Source organism: Rhincodon typus, chromosome 8, assembly GCF_021869965.1.
Source record: "Rhincodon typus isolate 14 chromosome 8, sRhiTyp1.1, whole genome shotgun sequence".
Taxonomy (NCBI): Eukaryota; Metazoa; Chordata; class Chondrichthyes; order Orectolobiformes; family Rhincodontidae; genus Rhincodon; species Rhincodon typus.
In genome coordinates this window covers 30,585,797-30,601,631 of record NC_063339.1, presented here as the reverse complement: position 1 = coordinate 30,601,631, position 15,835 = coordinate 30,585,797, and positions in this window count along the sequence as shown.

Genomic DNA, 15,835 nt, shown 5'->3' with positions numbered 1-15,835 from the left:
CCCAGAAAGTGCTGTTGGTGAGTGATTGGAGTACAATGCATAGAAACTTGGGACCAACGTGTTGGAGATATCACTCGACTGTGTCTTCACTGATCTTGATCACAAAGCTGAGGTCATGTTGTCGATATGCTATAGCACTGCTTTGCGGCCCTTGGGTCTACTTTGTAGAGTAAACTTTTCAGGCCATCCAATCCCATTCCCACTCTGTTGTCACTTTGGGCTGTAAGTGTCTCTTAGATTTCCCATGGAAATATGTCACCTCTCCTCTTTGAACCTTCACAGCCCATCTCCAATCCACTTGCAGGACATTTCTATACTTCTGTAGTTGCAACTCCAGCTGGTCCAGTAATTATCATTGTAATGCTGCAGCAAGGACACTGTACTCTGGAACAAACACCCAGCTCATGGAGCCCAGAGATACAGCCTGGTCCAATCTTTGGTCACTGACAAAGCCCTCACGCATTCAGATCATACCTGAATGCTCATATTTTTCCTGCCTTGCTTTACTTTGTGCTTTGCTCCCTCTGGCAGAGATACCAGGATCAAATTACTTCAGTGTTGCATTGCTATTTACCACAGACACAAAAGCAGAAAGCACATCATAGTTGTCAGCAAGCGTCAGTCAAATCAAGGGGGATAAGATTCACTGAGGGGCTCCCAGCACAGAAAGACAAAGACGGTTTCCAATATCAGTTCAGTGTCACAATCAGTCAGTCACGCAGGATGCTCAGAGTCAGGATGTAAAAGATATAGAGCTGAATGTCAGGTAGGCCACCATTCGTCTTCACTCTTTCAGTGAAGACTCTTTCATCTTCACTGGACGCTCCTTTCACCATGGAATGAAAGGCAGGCATTAAGGGTGATTTAATCTGGTGGCAGAACTGTTTTTTTTGGTACAGGTGGGGAAGTGTGCTGAGCAAGTGAGGTTACTATACAGTGTGAATCCAGGGTTGGTGGTATTGAGAATTTGGGTGGGTGATAGTGAGTAAGGGAAGATATTTCAGGCAACAGTGAGAGTGGTAGAGCATGTGCCTTGGTAGGAGGTAGGTACTGTAGTGGAAAGAGAGTGAGTGTGAGGTACCAGAGAGAAAGTTGTGGCACTTCTGCAGATGGAGAGAGGCTCTGTCTGCTTTTTTTTTTATCTTTTCTTTTTTGTTCTCCTTTTCTCATTTTTTTTATGTTTGGTTCTACTTACCTTCTGGGGAGAGCTGAGTAGTGGCAGCATCGCGGTGATGATATCGATGAGGAAGGTGGTAGGAAAGTGGCTTTGTTGCAGTCTGGAGCGTGGTGGTGCCTGATTAGCCTGGAGTGGGATTTTGGTGGACGGGGCTGGTGGAGGGGTGGGCACGGGACATAGTGTTGGCTGCTACATCGGTAGAGACAACGTTGGCGAGGTAGGCCCAGCACTGAAAAATGGTGCCTGAGTAACGGCAATTTCGACATTGGTTGGATCCAGCAGCAAAACATTGGTGGACGGGATAAGGACTCTATTCTTATAGAGTCATTGAGATATACAGCACCGACCCTTCAATTCAACTGATTCATGCCGACCAGATATCCTAAATCAATCTAGTCTCATTTGCCAGCATTTGGCCCATATCCCTCTAAACCCTTCCTTTTCGTATAACCATCCAGAAGCCTTTTAAATGTTGTTATAATACCAGCCTCTGCCACTTCCTCTGGCAGCTCATTCCATACACGCACCACCCTTTGCATGGAAAAGTTGCCCCTTAGGTCTCTTTTAAACTTTTCTGTTCTCATCTTAAACCCATGCCCTTGGGTTTAGTTTTGGATACTCTGGGGAAAAGACCTTGGCTATTCACCCTATCCATGCCCTTCATGATTTTATAAACTTCTTTAAGGTCACCCCTCAGCCTCCAATGCTCGAGTGGAAATAACCACTGCCTATTCAGCCTCTCCCTATAGCTCAAGCCCTCCAACAATGGTAATATCCTTGTAAATCTTTTCTGAACCCTTAAAGTTTCACAGCATCTTTCCCTGCTTTAATTGAACGCAGTATTCCAAAGTAGCCTAACCAATGCCCTGTACAGCTGTAACATGACCTTCCAACACCTACACTCAATGCACTGGCCAATAAAGGCAAGGGTATCAAATGCCTTCTTCATTATCCTGTCCACCTGTGACTCCACTTTCAAGGAACTATCAACCTGCACTCCAAGGTCTCTTTGTTCAGCAACACTCCCCAGGACCTTACCATTAAGTGTATAAGTACTGCCTTGATTTGCCTTTCCAAAAGGTAGCATCTCACATTTATCTAAATTAAACTCCATCTGTGAATTAAAAGACAGTGCAGGGTCCTTTACTTACTCATGGTGTAAGATGAAAAATGAGTGTGTTTGTGTAAGGGCTTTAGCACACTGGAGTAAACTTGCAATGTTTTTACGTAGCAGCTCCACACGGCATAAATAGCACAGTAGGGGTGGAGCTGATTAATTTTTGAGGAAAAAAGATGAAAGACTTTGGAGAATAGTCTCTTGAAAATACCATAATAAAATACCATAGTATATCTAAGATTACTGTGTATTGGAGTGTCTAGCAGGCAATACACAGAGTTTTAAAGAGACAGTGTTTGGAACCTATTCTTGACTTTGCCTTCTCTTCGAACAGTCTGTCTTGAACCTAACGTTCACCTGTGTATGTAAACCCACACAACAAAAGAAAAGAAGGCAGAGGCAACATTCAGAAAAGCATTTTGGGAATAAGTAAAGCCTTAAACTTTTACAGTGGAGCTTTTTCAAAAAGGAATGAAATAGGGTGAAAGGTCATTGAATTTAAAGAATGAGACAGTTGTGCCCAAAACTACTTTATATTGGATTATCCACAGTGTTGTACTTTGGTCCAATAGTGCATTCATCTGAAGCAGTGCCTACCAATAAACCTGGCTGTGTCTTGAGCTCACGAGTTACTGTTGATTCAACCAGTTTGTTGGAGGAGGGGCAGGGAGAGGTAGGAGAAATTAGGAACAAAAGCAAAAGTTGTTATAAAAGCTCAGCACGTCTGGCAGCATCTGTGAAGAAAAAATCAGAGTTAACGTTTCAGGTCTGGTGACCCTTCCTCAGAACGGAGAAGTTATACTGATATGTTCAAAAAATGTCTTCAGACCAGACCATTAAGGGCTAATTGTTGAGGGTTAATCGGACATGACAATGAGCAATTGAAATAAAATGAAAATGTACATGAGAAACAGCCTGTTTTGACTGAAAGGTAGCCATATGACACTGAATTGTCTGTGGGAACGATTCTTTTATTTAGACAACATGGAGCCACCTGGATGGTGTTTTCTGCAGAATGAAATGTCTGGGAAAGTGCTACGAAATGGTGATAAAGCATGTAATCTTAGATTCAGCATAGTATTAATATTAGGGGCTTTGCCCCACTCAGAGAAGTTCACCTCGGACCGGAATCGCGAATGGTGCCAGGAACCTCGAGTTCTCCAAACCAGCTGTCCTTTAAGCTAATAGACTTGCTCAGTAGTCTGCATATATCCCTAATAGATTATATTATGTAGTTTAAGTTAATAGATTCACTCTTTAGTTTGTATATGTGTGTATTAAATAGATTAAGCTCATAAATTTGCTTTATCGCAAATCCCACATGCCTCCTTGTAATCATTTTGATCAGACCTTAAAGAGCCCATTAGTACTTTCAACCGAACAATACAGAAATGATTCATTACTTTGTGCCCAGATCCTTGGGCACAATGGCACCTTTGATCACACTGATACTGGATTAATCAGCAGACCTGCCCTATACAGCAATCACTTAAATTATTCCTGGTATGTTTCTCTTTCCATTGCTACAATAACTTTCAATTACAATAAATGCCAATTTACAGTCAATTGATCTGCCCTCAATAAATTAGACTTCCGACCAAAAGCAAATTGAAGCTTCACAGTTAAATCCTTCTCTGCTGCAGTAATTAGCAAATTGAACATAGCAGTGACCCATAAGCAATTGAAGCCAATTAAAAAGTGAGACCACGAGCGTCAAATTGGTCAGTCAAAGGATGGTTAATTTTCCGGCAATCCAATTTGTGTGTGATGTTGCAGTAGACCCTATGCTGGTCACAAATCAATTTGGTTCAATTATGAAATTGATTGTAATGATTCAAAATCGATTTTATATTTGGGTTCATACTAATAAGTTTATGAAGAAACTTCTTTATGATCTTCATTTCAAAACTCAGTTGAAATTTGTTCACTCTAATGACAGATGTTCTGCATAATCTCTTCCAACATTATGTGAATGAAAAATGCAATGATTTACTAACAGTCAGGTCAAAATGAAAAAGAACATATAGTAAATTTTTTGGGAAAAACATGGCCTTTCCTCAAAATGCCCTTTGCATTTTGGTTGCGCTGACACTCAATATTCTCAAATGTGCGATTCTTGCTCCCAAAATTTGTGGGGATGTTAGATAGCTTTTATTTTTCCATTGATTACAAGTCAAAAAAAGCTATGCTTTCTGTGTGTTATGTAGCATTTGTATGCATCATATTTTTACCAGAAGTGCTTTTGCCCAACTATGCACTCTGCAAAAACATTAACTGCAGCTGGAACACAGCTTGTGAAGGGATGCTGCTTATTCTGCCTGCAACCTGCTGGCCTTTCAGTGCAAAGAGTTGTCTATGACCCAATGTTTTAGACTGGCATATTCCAAGGTCCAGGACTAAGTAGTGAGGTACCAATTACAAATTGTAATTGCTGCCACAAAAGTGCAGTGAGGAAAGGCTACAATCTAAGTTCAACCACAGTACACCGAGCATCTGGAAACTATAAGATGACTCTTAATCCGTACATTGCATGTCAAATGATTACAATAAATATTAAGTGTAACTTTGCACTGAGTGACATATAGTACATCAAGAAACTGATTTGGTTTGCACTTTACATATTGTTAACCTTGAATGGTTATCTAATGTATTCACAAATTTTATGAATAACATTTTTTTAAATTAAATCCCTTTGGTTACCTGCATTGTTTTGCTGTTCATATCAGTTTAGCAGTTTGCTGAATAATCTCACTGAGCCTTAGTGCTAAACCCCAAGCTTCTGACAATCAGAACTGATGGGTACTGATCTTTGGGATTCTGTGAAATGTTTGAGCTATCTTTTAATCATAACTAAAAATAACTGAAGCAACCTCTTCAAACTTAGAATTGTTAACATGAAATACATTCCTGATAAGCACAGAGAATGCAGTTCTAGGTAATCATTTTTAATGTGAAATGAGCAGATTCATTATTCAACGGAACTGTAGATGGATAAAATTTATATGGAATCTCTGCTTGCACTTAAAAATGCCATGAATTAGGTGAGTTCATGTCTACATCTAACATGATCTTTGCTCTTCCAAGGATGACTTAACAGATATGTTTCTGGATCTTTCCAAGAGTTTCAAGAATGCTTAGGTAACTTTCAATCCTTGTTGCATTAAGTTTCTCACTTTTGTATAAAATTTCTCACTTTTAGTTATGGTAGATTATATCGAAGCCAGTGCTTTAACAATTCAACGATTCACTTCAGAACATATACAATTAAAGCGAATGCATGTCCTTATTCAACAGGCATTCAAAAGGGAATTAGATGATGATTTGGATTGAAATCATATGCGGGGATGTGCAGAAAAAGTAGGAGATTGGTACTAGGTAATAGAATTGGCGCAGGTACAATTGGGATGAATGCCCTGCTCTGCATTGTAACAATTCTGTGATTATTCTTTGCTCTTTGTCATGGATCTCTGATGATCAGAGTGACTGGAAGAAGGAAGCTTACTGAAGGGGTTTTGGTGCAGTGGGTGAGGGGTGTGATTGTTAGGTGATGATGGCTTCTCATTTGAATGTGAGCAGAGGTAAGCATCCCTGTTCCTCACAACACTTTAATCACAAGTATTTAAAACCACTGTTTTCAAAGGTGGCCAACAACAGGTTTTTTTTTTCTTAACTGTAAGAAGTGACCATCACTATCTGGTCAGGATTTATTGCCCAGAATTGAGCTGCCTCTCTAAACCACTGCAGATCATTTGGTGTAGGTAGGCCCACAATACCATTAAGGAAGAAATTCTTATCCAGTGACAGTGAAAGAATGTGATATATTTCCAAGTCAGGACAGTGAGTAGTTTTGAGCGGAACTTGCAGTTGATGTTGTACCTAAGTATCTGCTGCCTTTATCCTTCTAGATGGAAGTGGTCATAGTTTGGAAGGTGCTGTTGAAGAATCTTTGCTGAATTACTCAGCAATTCTTTACTCAGCGAGTAGTAAGGGCGTGGAGTGCCCTGCCTGCAAAAATAGTAGACTCGCCAACTTTAAGGGCATTTAAATGGTCATTGGATAAACATATGGATGATAATGGAATAGTTTAGGTTAGATGGGCTTCAGATTGGTTTCACAGGTCGGCGCAACATCGAGAGCCGAAGGGCCTGTACTGCGCTGTAATGTTCTATGTTCTATGTTCTATAATTAAGGCAGTGGATCCTGCAGATAGTGCACACTGCTATCACCGTGTGTCAGTGCTCTAGGGAGTGGATGCTTGTGAATGTTGTGTCAATCAAGTGGGCTGCTTTGTTTTCAATGATGTCAAGTTTCTTGAGTTTTGATAGAGCTGTACCCATCCAAGGAAGTTTGGAGTATTCCACCACACTCCTGACTCGTGCCTTGCAGATGGTGACAGACTTTGGGGAGTCAGGAGTTGAGTTACTCAGTGCAGGATTCCTAAACTCTGTCCTGCTCTTGTAGCCACAATTTTCATACGGTGAGTCCAGTTCAGTTTCTGGTGAATGGTAACCCTGGGATGTTGATAGTGTGGCATGCAGTGATGATAACACCTTTGAATATCAAGAGGTACTTTCAATTCATTTTTCTTAGTGATGGTCATTGCTTGGCATTTGCGGGGCACGAATGTTACTTGACACTTTTCAGTTCAGGCTTGAATATTGTGCTGGTCTTGCTGCATTAAGACATGGACTGCTTCAGTACCTGAGGAGTTATGAATAGTGCTGAACATAGTGCAATCAGTGAACTTATGATCTGAGCTTATGATGGAGGGAACTCCAGCAGAGGTGTCCTGGACCTGAGATGATTGGCTTCCAGCAAGCACAACCATCAACTCCCTGATTCCCATTGACTCCGGTATGGCTAGATCCCCTTGACGTCACACTCAGTCATGTGTGGCCCTGCTGTCAAATGCTCTGTAATGACAGCTAGTTAGGCTAAGTGCAGAGATAGTAGGAACTGCAGATGCTGGAGAATCCGAGATAACAAGGTGCAGAGCTGGATGAACACAGCAGGCCAAGCAGCATCATAGGAGCAGAAAGGCTGACATTTTGGGCCTAGAACCTTCATCAGAAATGGGGGAGGGGAAGGGGGTTCTGAAATAAATAGGGAGAGAGGAGGAGGCGGATAGAAGATGTTTAGAGGAGAAGATAGGTGGAGAGGAAACAGACAGGTCAAAGAGGCGGGGATGGAGCCAGTAAAGGTGAGTGTAGGTGGGGAGGTAGGGAGGAGATAGGTCAGTCCAGGGAGGACAGACAGGTCAAGGGGGCGGGATGAGATTAGTAGGTAGGAGATGGGGGGTGCGGCTTGAGGTGGGAGGAGGGGATAGGTGGGGGGAAGAACAGGTTAGGGAGGCGGGGACGAGCTGGGCTGGTTCTGGGATGCGGTAGGGGGAGGGGAGATTTTGAAACTAGTGAATTTTATGATCGGGGATGGGCTCCATCCAAAGTCAAGACAAACTTGCCAAATTCGACAGGGGTTCACCTGTACATCCTCCAACCTGGTCCGCTGTATCCGTTGTTCCTAATGTGGCCCCCTCTACATCGGTGAGACCAAGCGTAGACATGGAGACCGATTTGTAGAGCATCTGCACTCTGTACGCTATAAACAACAATGCCTTCCAGTAACTAACCATTTTAACTCCCCCTCCCATTCCTCCAGTGCCACAATGATACCACACACAAACTGGAGGAGTAGCACCTCATATTTGCCTCGGGAGCCTGCAGCCTAACGGCCTGAACATAGAATTCACCAACATCCACCTATCGCCATCCCACCTGCCTTCCCCCAGTCCCACCATCTTCACCCTATTTTTTAACCCAGGTCCCTTCCCCCTCCCCAGTCCTGATGAAGGGTCCAGGCCCAAAAGTTTGTTTCTGCTGCTCCTCTGATGCTGCCTGACCTGCTGTGTTCCTCCAGCTCCACACTGTATTGACTATAATTAATTTATGTCATATTTCTATGTGTAAACCAGTGTATCATTGTGATTTGTCATTTGCATTCAAATAATTCTATGTCAAAAACTCTGTGTTGGATCAGCAATGCAAATCGAAACAGTGGATAATACACTGAAATTCCGAGAATGCTGAAAATTGTTTAAAATGTATTGACTAATGCTCAGCTTTCCCTCTGCTAGGGACCCCAGGGATATGTCAAAGTGTTACTGCTGTCAGCTGTAAATATGAATGCAGTGTAACAAGAAAGATTAGCAAACCCAGCAGGGACTCTGCTCTAGATTCATTCCAGATAAAATACAACGGCAAATAGTGACAAGATTTAGTTGCACTTTTCATATCTTTAATGTGGAGGTGCCGGTGTTGCACTGGAGTGGACAAGGTCAAAAATCACACGACACCAGTTTACAGTCCAACAGGTTTATTTGAAGACACAAGCTAAGTTGAATTAAATTTACCAGCTGATTCATGGTCATAGAATCATACATTACAGAAGGGGACGACAAAAACTACATCAGTTCCATTTTCCAACACTTGGTTCATTGCCTTGAATGTTATGATGTTTCAAGTGCTCATCCAAGTATATTTTAAAGGTTGTGAGGTTTCCAGCCTTAAATACTGGTCTTTATCGAACTCCAGACCTTTCAGCTTTCCCAGCACCTTCTCCTTAGTGATGGTCACTGCATTCACCTCTGTCCCTGACCCTTTGGAATTTCTAATATGCTGCTGGTCTCTTCCACCATCCCATATAGGAACCTTTGATGAAATCTATATAAACTGCACAAACAGCACTACCCTCATCTACAGACCAAATCACGTTCTTAAAATAATCCAAACAAATTTTTTTGGGCATGACCTCCCTCTGACAAAGCCAAGCTGACTATTTTTGATTTAACCTTGACTTTCCAAGTGGAAATTCTTCCCTCCAGAATTTTATCCAATAGTTTCCTTACCACTGATGTGAGACTCACTGATCTGTAATTCCCTGGGTCAGCACTATCATACTTCCTGAAATGTGGAACCATTTTAGCTCTCTCCAATCCTCTGGCATCTCCCCTGTGGCCGGAGTGGAATTGAAAATTTAAGACAGAGGTCCTGTAAATAGCTCCTTCACTTCCCAACGCAGCCTGGGATACATGTCATCCAGACCTGAAAATTTGTTGACTTTTAAGCCCGCCAAAACCTCCTTACTCCCTAAGCCAATCTGCTAAAGAATATCACAGCCACCTCTCCAAATTCATTACCGACATCCTCTATCTCCTGAGTGAAGACAGAAGTAAAGTATTCATTTAACACCCTACCAATGTCCTCGAAAGATTGTTTCTTTGGTCCCTGATGGGCCCTACCCTTTACCTGGTTACTTTCTCCCCCTTGATATACTTGTCTTACCCACCAGTATTTTATAATTCCCTCTCTTTGGTCTCCTAACTGCTTTCTTAAGATACCCCCAGGCAATTTCTATACCCCACAAGGGCCTCCATTGATTTGGTCTTTATTTGGAATCAAGAGGACTGCATTATCAGGTTTTATCAGGTTTCAGATTTCTTTTAGCCATTAGCACCTGCATGTTTTATTAATTTGTTGCATTTAATTACCATAATTTCACAATTTCTTTCATATTTATTCTTTGATGGGTGTCACAATCAAGGCCACCTATTTTTTTGCCGGATTATCTTTGACCTCAGTGCCTCCAAGGGTAGTTTAAGAGTCAACCATATTGCTGTGGGTCTAGAGTCCCATGTAGGCCAGAATAGGTGAGGATGGCTGATTTTCTTCCCTAAAAGACAAAAGTCACTAGTAGCTAAGGCAAGTCCACGAATACAGATCTCAGACAGTTTAGTTGCGGAGAGGAAGGGTCAGCAGACCCGAAATGTTAACTCTGATTTTTTCTTCACAGATGCTGCCAGACCTGCTCAGTTTTTTCAGCCACTTCTGTTTTTGTTCCTGATTTACAACATCCACAGTTCTTCTGTTTTTATTTAGATGCGGAAAGGTTGTTTCTCTATGTGGAAGAGTCTAGGATCAAAGGGCATAAATTCAGGGTGTGGGTGTGTGTGGGGGGGCATTGCCCAGTTAAGATATAGATGGCGAGGAATATTTTTTCTCTCAGAGGGTAGTGAATCTATGGGATCTTTTCCTGGAGATGGCTGTCGAGTCTGGATTATTAAGTATATTCAAGACTGAGTTTTTCATTTATAAAGAGAATTAAGATATAGAGGGAGAAAGGCAGGAAAGTGAGGGGAGTTGATCATCATCTCATTGACCAGCCATGATTCCATTGAATGGTGGAGAGATTATGATGGGCTGAATGGCCAACTTCTGCTCCCGTGTCTTATAGTGCCAATGCTCTTGAGGATTATTGTTGCAAGTGTTTTTTTTAAGCATTAATGCAACATTTTATGTAACATGACATTAATTCTTTAACAGCAAAATTCCTACAAATCATGCAAATCCAATTCCAGAATAAATACTCTAAAATGTGCCCTTTCTCAGGCTATTATCCCCAGTATCGAGGCATTGTCTACTGCCTATTAGCTTCATTGAATGGGCCACATTGTCTGCAAGCCTGTTGCAAGATTTCCAAAACAAGGTCTCTGAACTGAGCTCCATCACAGCAACCGATTACCATAAAGACAGAGAAAAAGCTTCAAGGCAATCCACAAAGTCGCCCTAAAAAATGCAAAATTCCCACCAAATGATGGAAATTTCTTGCCCAAGAGCACACATACTGGAGAAGAAACATCTATGAATGGATCAACTATCTTGAGTGTCTCTAAACAGACCCAGGTGGAAGCCAAGAGCAAATGGTGGAAGGAGCATGCAAAAATCTGAGCATCTCCCACTCCCTGTCACCCACTTCTTCAAACACCACCCCCTGCCCCTGTGGCTGTGTGTCTGGACCCAACATTGGACAGTTTAGTCAGCTAAGAACTCACAACTCCGCAGTGGAAGGAAGTCATGCTTAGTTTTGAGGGGCTGCCTAAGAGGAAGAAACATTGTTCTGTGTGACATAATGCACCCAAAATCTAAGAATATGAATTCCACTATCATAGAAATTTCTGACGTGGGGATAAAGGGCACTTTGGACAATGAGAGAAAATTAACTGAAGGTGTATAATGCCAAGTCAACAAACAGCCTCACATTTGACTATGTAAGAGTTTTAGCTGACATAATTCAAAGCATGGCTGTTGCATTTCCATCATTCACCAGTTGTTGAATTCAGAAAAAAATTCTAACAAATTGTTTTTGTATTTTTTAAATTTATGTTACTTACAAATATTGTCTTTACTTCAGATAAATAACTTTAAATTTGTCCATTTTTGAACTATAGGTTGTCAAATTAGTAGGTGCATATTTACAAGATTATGCTCCTGAACTTTTATTGAAACTATATTTCATGAACTGTGAAGAATTTGAGCCCTAAATCTCCCCCTTCCAAATTCCATTCTCATTTCTGTAAGTATTCTTGAATCCTTTTTCCTAATAATTTCAATCATCATTTTTAATGACTGATTCCCAAATAACTTCTACCCCTCCATGAACTCAAATGCATCACATTTTTTTCAGTCACTTTGAAAAAAAATAGTTTTATGCACCATAGCAAAAATTGGGTTAAATGTATTATTTAATTGTTAGCCTCTTGTTTACCATTTTCAATTATTTTCAAGATCTGTCTTACCTTTAGGAAGCATCTGACTCAGTCCAATTGTTCTTGCTGACTCTGTTTATCAATGTAATTGTATTTCTTGTGTTATTGGTAAATAAGAAAGAATTATTCTTAGATTCAGTTTACTTGCATATTTTAGACAGAATTATTCAACAGTTTGAAATGCAATTTGCAGTTACAGATGATTACATATGCAGAGTCCTTCCAGCTTGCTTCTGCAGGACTGCACAGTGCAGTTAATCATGTGATGCACCCTGGTCCATGGGACATTTGTATATCCAGTTCTTAAAGTAACACTGCTCTTACAGCTTTAACACTAGTACCTCTTCCATGGAACAAATTACTCCGGATGCTGGAGATTTTAAACAAACAAAAGCTCCAATTGATGGAGCAATTTAGCAGCATCTGTGGAGGGAAAACATAGTTAATAAAAACCAAAAGAACTGCGAATGCTGTAAATCAAAATGTAAATCGTAATGTTTTGAGTCCAGTGACCCTCCTTCAGAATGGATAGCAGCTAGAAAATGTTAGGGGTTAAGGGAGAAAGGAGCCACCAGAAAGGTGGAGAGAGAGCCCAGGCAGAGAGAGAAGAAAAGGGTCAGCAGACAAAAGGATCGTTAATAGCAAGCCAGGGAAGAAGACAAGCTAGATAGGTGTTAATGAGGGATATAAGTAATTAAAAATAATTTAGCTAAGCTGAAAGCAAACTATTTCATGACAAGTCCTGGGGTTTGGGGATGAGTAATAGACATGGAAGGAGTTTAAACTCAATGTTGAGTCCTGAAGGTAGTAAGGCCCCAAGAGGAAGATAAAGTGTTGTTTCTCCAGTTTGCGTTGAGTCTCGCTGAAGCACTACGGTAGGCGTGAGACGGAAATATTGGTATGGGAACATGGTCACATGTTGGATTGGTAAGCAACTGAAAGTCCAGGATAATTTTTAAAGTCAGAACGTATGTGTTCAGCCAAGATTATTTCCGAATGTGTGAGTCTAGTACCAGAGGACATAATCTCAGAATAAGGGGTCACTCTTTTAAGACAGAAATGGGGAGGAATTTCTTCTCTGAGAGAGTAGTGAATCTGTAAAATCCTTCTCGTTATTGTTGTAAACACGCAATTATGCTCTCTGGACCTAGACTCTCCCACAAGGGGAAATAACCAGAACTACCTTGTCAAATTCCCTAAGAATCTCATATGTTTCAATAAGGTCATCTCCCACTCTTGTTAACTCCAATGAGTACAAGCCCAACTTACCCATCAGCTCCTCATAAGATCTCTCCTCTTCCACATCCAGGACCAACCTATTGAAAGTTCTTTGGACTGCCTCAAGTGCTAGAAATTCTGATGGGTGCTTTCATGTAATCCAATAGGCTGATTCTGGAAGATAAGCAGATGTTCCATCCTACAGAAAATTCAGCACAAAGAGAGGATTTGTTAAAGGTTCAGTTCTGGTTAAAATTCTGAATGTATGAAAAAATTGCTCAATATTTAAACAGGTCAAAAGCAACCAGAATTATAACTGTCAATCATTCATAATTAAAAATAAAATTATGCAAACTATTGCTTAAAATGTTACTGACCCTGTACTCAAGGGCCAGCTGGTTCCTGAGGCACTGTTAATGCATTGGCCATGTACAATTTAATAAGCATTGAGAACCAAGCTTCAATATCCTGACTTATTTCCATATCAATCAGCCTCACCAGGTCCAACAGAGAATTTTGTTTCTGATCTCTATTTTATACTTTGGTAATGAAGTATAGCTTTATGTTAAGTTTGGCAATCCTGCTCTGTGAACAGGGATCAATGCTACAAGACAAAGCCAACATTACAGTGCTTTAGTATTTATCTCTGTACTGCAGGAAGAATATGTGGACTTAACCCTTGATCACTCACTATTTCAGAACTATATAGGAAAGAAGACATAGTAAAAATCCTAATGTGACCTTGTGCAAAAATATAACAAAAATCACAGCCCTTTAGAGACTGGACTAAACCTGTAGGATTTATCAGGCTATACACAGCCCATACAGCCAATTATTTTTCATTCATCCACAGGATGAAGGTGTCACCAGCTGGACCAGCATTTATTGCCGAGGAGCAGTTAAGACTCAACAACATTGCTGTAAGTCACATGTAGGATAGCACAGTTTCCTTCCCTAAAGGACATTAGTGAACCATCTGGGCTTTTCCTGACAATTGACAATGGATTTGGGGTCATCATTGGACTCCTAATTTCAGATTTTTATTGAATTCAAATTCCATCATCTGCCATGGCAGGGTTCAAGCCAGCATCCCAGGACATTATCTGGGTCTCTGGATTAACAGTCCATCAATAATACCCACTAGGCCATCACCCATGTGATGGAGCCTCATTGTGTTGTAGACCTATGCAGTACATTGCGAGAATATATCCACTTGACCATGGTCTGCAGCAGCATAGCTACAAAGTTGGCCGAGCGACAGGAAACAGAGAGTAGTGGTAGTTCCTTGCTTTTCAGACTGAAGAAAATTATACACTGGGGTTCCCAGGGGTCCATTCTAGGACCACTACTGTTTTGGACATATATCAATGAACTTGACTTGGGAGTGCATGGTACAGTTTAAAAAATTGCTGGTGGTACTAAGCTCAGAAATAGAGTTAACTAGGAATAGGATGGTGATAGACTTCAAGAGGACATAAACTGATGTCACAAATCCAGTCTAACATAGAGATGTGATACATTTTGGTAGGAAGAACTGGAAAGGGTGTTATGAAATAAAGGATATAATTCTAAAGGGATCAGTGGATGAGGAAACCTGGGGTATATGCACATGAATCGTAGAATATTTGTGGAGCCAGTTGATAAAGTGATTAAAAAGGCATCCTGGATGTTATAAATAAAAGCACGCTTTGGATTGAAATGCAATCATGTACTCATGACTTTCCTGATCTGCTGTAGCCATGTTATCTTTACCATCAAAAACACACACTGCAAGCAGACATTTAGACTCAGATCAATTAAGACCTCACGTTGAACACATTGCCATGTTGTACACTCGCAACATGATGTCAGAAATGAAGCTGAGGTAAGGGGTCACTAAACAAAACTAAAATAATATAAGAACAAAGAAGCAAGCCACAGTTAAAACACTAAGAGAAACTTTTTGCAGCTTTTCCCCTATCCACGTCTGTAGAAATGATATTTTTTGATTTTGATTTTATTGTCACATGTATTTTACAGTAAGAATACAATAAAATACAGTGAAAAGCTTTCATGTGTCGCCAGTATCAAAGTACCATGAATTTGAATGCAGTTCTCCCATACCAATCTTTGAATCACATGTTAATCTGTTTAATCTTGTTGACCCTGTGCCAATTAGCTCATGGTGTTGTAAAGTGAAAGGTGGGTAAATGTATTCCCCTTAACATTGACCCATTTGCAGTATTCCTTTCTAACTCGGGCATGTTACACAGTGAGATAGACAAAGGGGACAAGAGTTAGGGGAAGGTCTAGTACAACTTTATTGAATACTTTATCAATGAAAAGCAATATTTATCAGACTCTACCATTGTTCATTAACTAAACCCTATCAAACTCCACCACTCTCTTCACAGGTCTTTTCAGTAGAAAGTCATATATCTCTAAGTAAACAGGTTCAAATCTACTGTAACTATCTACTTCTGACAAATGCTTTTAAGGATTCTCTATGTCCCATCCACAGGTCCCTACCACTGCATTTGAATCTTTTGTCTGAAATGACTGATAATGCCTGTTCAATAAGGCTTGGACAGACTGTTCCTTGGTCTTTGAGAGTTGGCTAATTTTTCAGAATCTTCCATCATCAATTGGGGATTTCCCTCGCCCCTCTCCCCCCACCCCGCCCTTGCCTAGGACTGGTTCTAATTTTTGGGTCACACAGCGGCCTGGCTGACCCAAAAATTAG